At 49.2% G+C, this 6777-nt stretch overlaps 1 long non-coding RNA gene across 1 annotated transcript; it reads left to right on the top strand.

Moving 5' to 3' along the window:
• The first annotated feature begins 884 nt into the window (after positions 1–884).
• Positions 885–4036, top strand: LOC143434764 (uncharacterized). Its single transcript, XR_013104520.1, has 2 exons — positions 885–1629; positions 2769–4036. It is a non-coding gene; the product is annotated as an uncharacterized LOC143434764 (long non-coding RNA).
• Positions 4037–6777: the final 2741 nt, after the last annotated feature.

Below are 6777 nucleotides of genomic sequence, written 5' to 3' on the forward strand. Positions count from 1 at the left end.
GCTGAGAACCACCAGCACCAGGTGGCATGGGATAGGACCCGTTGGTGCCTTGAGCTGGAGGATTGCTGGCTTGGCATGAACACTCCCTGCATGAACACTCCCTGCATGTCTGATTTATCTGTGTAAAGTTGAGCAGGACTCTGACCCACCATCTAAGCAGCAAAGCAGAGAGTTGTAAATGATGCCAGCTAGAGATGTCAAGCTTGTGTCCTGTCATTTGTGATCCGCAGGATATCTTCAGGCCCAAGAGAGGAGTCTAGGGCAGAAGGGAGTTCTGGTCTAACTTTATGAACCGGGTTTGCCGAGCCTGGATGCGGCTGGTCCTGCCAATGAGCAGGAACCAGGCAGTTGTGATCTCCTCTCAGGTTGATCAGAATCTCAGTGTTGACTTCCAGCTGAGGCTCAGCAGCCCTGGGCTGTGTAGCTGTCAAAGGTGATGTCATCTTCAGGTGATGGCTTCATTCCCCTGCTCTGCTACAGGAATGTCTCCTTACCAAAACACAGCTCTGGCTATGGGCATTGTCCTGGACAGCCATCAGCAGTCAAAGTCAGTCCTGGCTTGTTGGCCCCACTTGGAAGTCGGTGACTGCTGAGGATACAGATTAGTGTTCTCTGATACACCTGAGGAGCTTTCAATCGTATTTCTTCCAGCGTTTTTCTCTTGCTCCCCACCCCCTCCATTATCCAAATGTGCAGGACAGCATTATCTAAATGTCCCTGAGCTCTTTCCCTTGTCACATATCCTTTGTACCTTGTTCTTTGGACTCCAAAGTATTTGTTTATAGGTCTAATTCTCCCACCCCACCCCTTCCTCCCCTGACAGCTGGGCTTCTGTTGAAGTTTTCATTTCAGTCTTTCTGCTTGTTTGCTAGGGTCTCTCTCTCTCTCTCTCTCTCTCTCTCTCTCTCTCTCTCTCTCTCTCTCTCTCTCTCTCTCTCTGTATTTGTGAGGGGTGGAGAGGGATGTACCTATATCCCTTGTGGAGGTCAGAGGACAACCTCAGATGTTTCTCGGGCACCATCCACCAAATTTAGAGTCGGAGCCTCTCAGCGGCCTTGAACGTCAGCACATAAGCTGGGCTAGCTGGCATGATCTCCAGGGACCCGCCTGTTTTGACTTCCTCCCTTACCATTATTGGGATTATAAATGCCACTGTGTCTAGTTTTACATGTGGGTTGTTAAGATCAAACTCGGTTCCTCACACTGGCAAGCCAAATACTTTACTCCCTGCAGCTTAATTTTTTTTTAAATCTTTTTATTGATGCTATCTACTATCTACACACCTGCATTTTCTAATTTAATCAAGATTTTTCTTTATTGAGCATCTTCATAACTCATAATGACTATTTTGAAGTCTCTTTGTTAAACAACAATTGTTTGCCCTCATGGGCAGTTTCTATTGTTTGCATTTTGTTTAAGATTTATTTTATTTTTAATTATGAGAGCTGGAGGGGTAGCTCACTGGTTAAGGACACATGCTGTTCTTGCAAAGGACCCGGGCTAAGTATCCACATTGGGCGGGTGACAACTGCCTGGCACTCCAGCTCCAGGAGATCTTCCGGCTTCATCAGACACCTGCACACAACTGGTGCACATACGTGCACTCAAATACACACATACATGCACAAAGTAAGTAAATACATGTCTGTTGTTGATTGTGTGGGTGTGTGTGCTCATGAGTGTGTGAGTGTGTATGCTCATGAGTGTGTGAATGTGTGTGCTCATGAGTGTGTGGGTGTGTGCTCATGAGTGTGTGAATGTGTGTGCTCATGAGTGTGTGTGTGTGTGCTCATGAGTGTGTGTGTGTGTGCTCATGAGTGTGTGCTCATGAGTGTGTGTGTGTGCTCATGAGTGTGTGAGTGTGTGTGCTTGTGAGTGTGTGGGTGTGTGCTCATAAGTGTGTGGGTGTGTGCTCATGAGTGTGTGAGTGTGTGTGCTCATGAGTGTGTGAGTGTGTGCTCATGAGTGTGTGAGTGTGTGTGCTCATGAGTGTGTGGGTGTGTGCTCATGAGTGTGTGAGTGTGTGTGCTCATGAGTGTGTGGGTGTGTGTGCTCATGAGTGTGTGGGTGTGTGCTCATGAGTGTGTGAGTGTGTGTGCTTGTGAGTGTGTGGGTGTGTGCTCATGAGTGTGTGGGTGTGTGCTCATGAGTGTGTGAGTGTGTGTGCTTGTGAGTGTGTGGGTGTGTATGCTCATGAGTGTGTGGGTGTGTGCTCATGAGTGTGTGAGTGTGTGTGCTCATGAGTGTGCGAGTGTATGCTCATGAGTGTAGGTGTCTTTGGAGGCCAGAGGCATCAGACCCCTGGAGCTGGGTATGAAGCTGCTCGCAGCCGCCTCACATAGGTTAAGGTCTTCTGTAAGAGCCACAAGTACTGAACTGCTGAGCCATTTCAAGTCCCTATTGCTTGTGTTTTAAAAATCTGTTTCTTTGTGTTCTCTCTGTGTCTCTGTGTGTGTCTCTTTCTCTGTCTTTGTATGTGTGTGTGTCTATGTGCATGTGTCTCTGTTTCTCTGTCTCTCTTTGTCTCTGTCTCTCTGTGTGTCTGTGTCTATGTGTGTGACTCTCTGTCTCTCTCTGTCTTTGTTTCTCTCTGTGTGTTTGTGTGTCTCTCTGTCTCTGTGTGTGTCTCTGTGTATGTCTCTCTGTCTCTGTGTGTCTCTCTCTCCCTTTTCCCCTCCCCTCCCTCCCCTCCCCTCCTCTGTGTGTTAGATATAGCACTTTAAGATAATATATTATATAATATAGGAGGGTCACTTGTTCCTCTCCAGCTGACCTACTTGGAGCCATACTGTGAGCTGACAGCCTACCTCAGGGGCCGTGTGTCAGGAACTTCAGAGAAAGAGTAGTTCCAGCTTATGGCCAGCAAGAAATAGTGTCCTCCATCACTCAGACACAAGGAGATGAACAAGGCCATGACCTGATGACCTGGACACATGGTCTTCCCGAGAACATCTACTGGGACTAGAGTGGACCACAGTGATTCCAGCCTCCTACGATGCTGAAGTGAGCCCAGCCTGGCTGTGCTGAGCTTCTGGGTCTCAAGTACTAACTAAACTAGTGTGATGCTTGATACTGTCAACTTGACAAACTAACATCACCAGGAAAGGAGGCTCTGGGCATGCCTGTGAGGACCCACTGTGTGTGGCACCATCACTTGGGCTGGGGTCCTGGACTGAAAAAGAAGGAGAAAGAGAGATAAGCTTTAGCATTCATCTCTCTGCTTCCTGACTGGATGCAGCATGGTCAGCGGCCTCCTGCTTCCGCAGCCAGGCCTTCCCCACTGAGAAGGACTGCTGTACCCTCAGACTGTAAGCCAGAATGAACCCTTCTTCTTAAAGTTGATTTTTGTCACCAAATATTGTACTTTAAACCTTTGGAAGCAGTTGGCTAGTTGAGCAGAGATGAAAGAGGCAAACGGGTTCCAGGGGCAGAGGAGTGAGGGCTCAGACTCAGCGTGACTGTACAGATGACAACAACCGCAGCTCACCACGGGACACTGCACACTGCAACAGTCTTCATTCAGCTAACAGAGAGGATGTCCAGTGACCAGACAAACGTCTTGTCCAAAGGTGCACCAAGGAACTGTTACCAAGCCAAGACACACACAATCCGAAGAGGACAGTCCCAGGTACCTTGTCATCTTTGCCAGTCCAGAAGGACAGAAAAGGACACAGCCCACTCAGGACTATATTTGGGAGCACCGCCCCAACAGTTCTGGTTCCAGCCTGCATCAAAGTGCACATGCACAACTATCTGTGTCACTGTGACAGGCATGGAGCAGAAAGGGGTATGTCGTTGTTGGTTTTATGAGAGGGGCAAAGATGGGACTCCTCAGTCAGTGGGGACTCTACAGTAACAACACTCAGAACATCTGGAAATTGAATAAGGCATGCCAGTGTAGCAACAGATCTGTGTGCATAGGATGCAGTCCACAGAGCGCTGTCCTGGTCACTTTCTGGAGTCTCACTTTCTTTATTCTAGACACCATTCATTGCTGGTACGACAGCAATAAAAGTAAAAAGAAAAAAAAATCAAATTTGTTTTAGAAGGCAGAATTCTGGTTGTAAATTCTGTGGGTTTGGGTGAATTTATTAGCAATAAAGATACTGTAGCTGCATTGCCTGTAAGTAGGGGAAACTCAGGTGCCAAACACCCAGTTATTTAAATTAAACACGCTGCTCATACGCATTATCGTGAGTTACAGCAAGCTGTTTCTGCATGAGTCAGAGAATAATCACTTAATGGCAATAAAACGAATAAAGTCGTATCAGCAGAGGGAGAGGCCTCTTGGCATAGGTGTAGAATTCAGAAGGGGGTTCACGGTGTGTGCATTAGGTGGGGGTGACTCCTGCCTGGGGTCAGGCTGTGTGGGTGACACTAAGTGGGGTTCAGGGTCTCTGTTCCTCCATGGAGATTTGAGACTTAGGACACCCTAAATAGGAAGACACATAAGCCCTGGCTGCCTCCCTTTCTAGAACAGGGAAACAGACAGAATCTTTTACCTAGAGTCTGTTCCACAGCCCATGGGACCCTCTGGTGCCTCACATAAGGATGAGGAGAGGATGACCTGGAGTGCCTCTATGGGAGAGGTGGCTTATGGTGACCTGAGCCATGGATACCATGGGCATCAGGAAGACAGAGGTTGTGGCCTGGTTGTGGTACAGTCACTCCATTGCTTCTGGAGACCAATGGGGACTCTGGGTTCTTGGCTTTAAGCTAGAAAGGGCTGTCCATCTATCCTAGACTCCACCCCCCCCCCCCCCCATCTACTTGGGTGCCCCTGATGTTTGAAGTCTGTCTGTCCTGGACCCTGTTGTTTGAAGTCTGTTCATCCTGGTGGTTCTCTAGTAAATTTCCAAATCCTCTTCTGTAGGCATCTCCACAAGGTCTGGCCTCTCTCTCGGAACCCGTGCATGTCTCTAAACCAACGTCTCCCACCCTTCTATCAGGGGCTGTTCTATCACACCCAGGACAGAAGGGACTTTGGCCCGTGTCTGGCAGGTGTTCAGCTCTATGCCTGTGGTGTGGTGGCTCCTCTGTTCTGTGATGCACAGGGATGGGGGTGGGGATGGGGATGGGGGGGAGGGAAGCATCCTTAGCCTCTGCGGGGCACAGGATCTACATCAAGGGTTGGGTAGGCATCCTTTCTTCTTGGTGCAGACTGGAGACATGACATGTGACCTTTCCGCTTTCTGACTTTAGCAGGGCTTTCACGGTTTGTGGTTCCTCCTGTGACCATTAAGGGCCATTGTATCCATTTTCAGCAGCTGATTCTCTGCCCTCCCACACCACACCTACCCCTGCGTGCACAGTGCCCACACCAACCCATTACTCTCAGGGCCCTGCTCTGTGTTTTTCTGATGAATTTGTCCAGTAGAGTTAGGAGGTTCACCCCCAGTGCCCCCCACCCCCCACTCCTGCCCTCCCTGGGATTTCAGGCCTGGGGAAGCTCCCGTCTCCGTAGGCCTCAGATGCTTTCTGCTTCTCAGAGCACACACTCTGCTCTGCTCCCTGGTTCCCCTGAGGACAGGAATTTTCCCTCAGAGCTCTGGCAGTGTGCTTGGGGCTGTTCCTTGTCCCTCAGATGAGCCCCGAGGGAGCTTGTGCCAGCTGCTTGATTTGTCCTCTATGTAGCAGCAGCCTGGATCTTTCAGGAAATATCAGCCATCAGCACAATTTGTTTTAAATGCTGAGAATTGTCTTCTTTAGTTCCTTTGCAGAAAGTGTTCACATTATGCCCAAAGGTGGATCATTCTAGGCCCTCGCTGGCCTCTTGTTTTTGCATTTCTGAAGCTGATTTTCCCACAAGGAAACCAGTATTATGGAAATTTGTTTCAAATTAAGCTGAGCTTCTAAAGACTGCAGGTACTTTGGGGCCAACTTTGCCTCCTCAGGCATCAGGATGAACCAAGATGACCTTACCTCAGGGACAGGAAAGCCCACAGTAGGTGTTTACAATCCTGTTCCACACAGTAACCAATCCTGAGGCTGCCAGAGATCCCTAATACCATACCTCAGGACCAGTCTGACTCGGAACATCACATACTGTCATTGACTTTATCAAGGTTCTGAAGCCTATGCAGACTCTCTCAGGACCCTGCTGGCCACCACAAAGACACTTCACCAGGAGCCAAACCAGTGCCAGGCACCAGGCAGTCCTCTGAGCAGGAAGGAGGGTGGGGCAGGGATGAAGCTGATGTCTTGGGATGTCTGCAAGGCCCCTAGATAAACACTCGTACTGTGAGCTACAGGCTTAGCATGTGGTACAGTAGTCCCTGGAAGTCCAGGAGAACCTCCTCATTCATCTCCTAACTGTAGACTCTGGCCCTCCTGCTTCTGGGACTCCCAAGATCTTCTGTGGTGAAGTCCAGAGAGAGTTTGGAGGAAGCTGCCCAGTCATTTACCTTCTGGTTTAGCTGGAACTTTCTCACAGGCCTGGACACACTCATTGGCATTCATCTTTGGAAAAGTTGACTTCTGGCCAGTTTTCCACCACTATGGCACATAGAGAGGCAATGTTAAAAGGAGGAGGAGTTTGCCTTGGCTCACATTTTCAGAGTCTTCAGGCCATGGTGGTTGAGGGGGCACGATGGAGTGATCCATTTACACCATGTGCTCAGACAGCAGAGAAGGAAAGACCTGTTCTATGGAACTTCCTCGTCTCTCTCCGTTTAACACATCCAGGCCTTGTGCCTGTGGGATGGTGCCATTCGCATTAAGAGCAGGTCTCCTTGGGACTCTCTAGAAACCCCAGGGATGTGCCTTCCTACAATAGCA

The sequence above is a fragment of the Arvicanthis niloticus genome, chromosome 17 (assembly GCF_011762505.2).
Source record: "Arvicanthis niloticus isolate mArvNil1 chromosome 17, mArvNil1.pat.X, whole genome shotgun sequence".
NCBI lineage: Eukaryota > Metazoa > Chordata > Mammalia > Rodentia > Muridae > Arvicanthis > Arvicanthis niloticus.